Source organism: Sinocyclocheilus anshuiensis, unplaced genomic scaffold, assembly GCF_001515605.1.
Source record: "Sinocyclocheilus anshuiensis isolate Anshui unplaced genomic scaffold, SAMN03320099.WGS_v1.1 scaffold447, whole genome shotgun sequence".
Lineage (NCBI taxonomy): Eukaryota > Metazoa > Chordata > Actinopteri > Cypriniformes > Cyprinidae > Sinocyclocheilus > Sinocyclocheilus anshuiensis.
In genome coordinates this window covers 3,815,729-3,817,932 of record NW_015552615.1, presented here as the reverse complement: position 1 = coordinate 3,817,932, position 2,204 = coordinate 3,815,729, and the positions used below count along the sequence as shown (strand labels likewise).

General features: G+C 32.5%; 2 long non-coding RNA genes across 3 annotated transcripts; both read right to left on the bottom strand.

The window, feature by feature from the left end:
• Positions 1–741: 741 nt before the first annotated feature.
• Positions 742–1,321, bottom strand: LOC107666057 (uncharacterized). Its single transcript, XR_001631630.1, has 3 exons — positions 1,280–1,321; positions 1,012–1,109; positions 742–794 (listed from the first exon to the last, which is right to left on the bottom strand). It is a non-coding gene; the product is annotated as an uncharacterized LOC107666057 (long non-coding RNA).
• On the bottom strand, positions 1,315–1,908 carry LOC107666056 (uncharacterized). Of its 2 annotated transcripts, XR_001631628.1 has the most exons (4): positions 1,813–1,908; positions 1,605–1,721; positions 1,423–1,533; positions 1,315–1,344 (listed from the first exon to the last, which is right to left on the bottom strand). It is a non-coding gene; the product is annotated as an uncharacterized LOC107666056 (long non-coding RNA). The 2 variants fall into 2 exon arrangements; XR_001631629.1 differs by lacking the exon at positions 1,813–1,908 and having other exon boundaries at positions 1,423–1,525; positions 1,605–1,647.
• Positions 1,909–2,204: the final 296 nt, after the last annotated feature.

The window sequence follows — 2,204 nt, the reverse complement described above, 5'->3', positions numbered from 1 at the left end:
CCAATTAAAGCAGTCAAATGAACGTGATCACGGCTGGTTGCTTACTGACGCTTCGTTGGACGCTCAACCAGCCAGCCGCTGCTGCCTCTCATTCCAAGGAAATCATTCTGATTTGTATGGATAGTGACTGTAGTTGTGACGATATTACGATTTATGTTATGTAATAACATTTGTTATGCAATAATGTAAAGCATAAAAAAATACCTATTAAAAAAGTTAATTATCCCAATAACATGAATCTTTCTCATAAAGTAATTTCAGCGACAACAGGACAAACTGCAAATAATTGAATTAATTGAATAAAAGAAAGACAACTTAAAATTGTAAAATCACGGAGCACAGACTGTATCAGAAGACTATTTAGATAAAGACTATTTACAAATAAAAACAAGAAAAAAAACTATTTACAAATAAAATATAAGAACATATATATATATATATATATATTTTGCTTGTAGCACTTAAAACTGTTATTCCACACAGTATCCAGCAACAAAGGCCATTTCCGCTTAGAATCTGTGGAACCCCTCTGTCTTTCTGAGAATCAGAATGGATATCTATAATCAAGTAAAAACACAATCATTACAACTGTATCACATAAATTGTGCATTAAATGTAGAATTGATAACTGCATAATTAACACACTATATTTAAAATATAATTAGCTCTTGAATTATTAATGTCTTCTTCACAAAACGTAAGGTTGTCATGACTTCCGTAACATAAGAAACGCTTGATGAATCTTTTATTTTCAATGCCAAAACACTGAATACTTTGTCAATGATTCCATCAGTCTATGACAAACAACAATGCAAATATTTCACTTATTAGTGTTTCAAATAAATCCAGCATCTAATAATTTAATTACATTCCAATAGTTTCAGATTATAATGAATGATAAGATATTGAGAATCTTTGGTGTAACAGTACTATGAAGATTCAAGATTCAAGATTTTTATTTGTCACATACATAAAGCTATAAAAATAAGTAATTGTGGTATGTTATTGTACCTGTTCTTCGTCAAACACTGAGATACGTAGTTTGCACAGATTTTTCAGTGTGGGTGCATAATTCGGATGCTTGTGTAAAAACATTCTTTGTGATTTCACTGCACCAGATGTGAGGTCATGATGGAGTTTCTACAAAAGAAAAAAGTTGTTTTACAGCACAATATTACTATTTATCAATGTGCTACATATGTTAATCTTGATATTCTTATGTGTCATACAGCGCATGTATATGTGCCATTTTATTTTTTCAGGTTTTCATAACACTTACCACAATTTCTTCATTATTCACAACTGTGTCGACCAAAAGCCCGTTTGATGTGTGGATGCAGAGCTCTTAAAACAAACATTATTGTAATTTTAACAGCAGCAAAATTCAATTACACCAAAATTTGCATATGCCACAGTACTTACTTATACCTGTGTTTTGATAAATGCAGGCTTTTATGTCCTGGGCTATGCAGTTGTTGGTCTCTATTTCGCTTTCCTCTGTTTCTCCAATTGCAGTCGGAAAGTCCTGTCCAGCTGTACATATGAATTGTAATATTCTCTTTTTGTCAAATTTGATTGAAACTCTTAATTCCTATTTCTCTTACTTCAGTTGTCACATCTTTCAACATGCTTGTGGCATGGTAAACACGTAGGTGTACTAGCTGACATGTTTGAAGCACTTCAGATGACATTTTCATATTTTTTGCTTCCATTTCTGCTGCCTTTAAAACAAAAAAGCATTGTTGTTCACAGCCCAAAACAACACATTTACATTGAAAACATTTTTATAGTGAAGTGAGAAATAAACTTAACAGTGCACACAAATACCCCACAGTTCACACAGTCTTGCTTCCACTGTTCTGGATTCCAAACAGTCCAGCCGTCCAGTGACCCATGTTTTTGGAAAGCCTCTCTATACAGATTTTAGATTAAAACAGAGCTCACCCATCATGCATCTTTCACCTTTTCTATGTATTATTAATATCATGTTTTTAGAATAATTTATGTTTTTATAAAAGACTTGGTGAAGATGAGAAATGTATTACCTTAGAATCTCCATGTCATTCCTTTTTATAGAATTGTAGATCCTCATTGAATCATAAATATGCACTTGTTTTGCAAGGGCATCAAAAACCTGTGAAATTATCCTCTGAAAAGTTACAGTCAGCATAACAAGACAGTGTTACAGCACTATAACCAGTTTC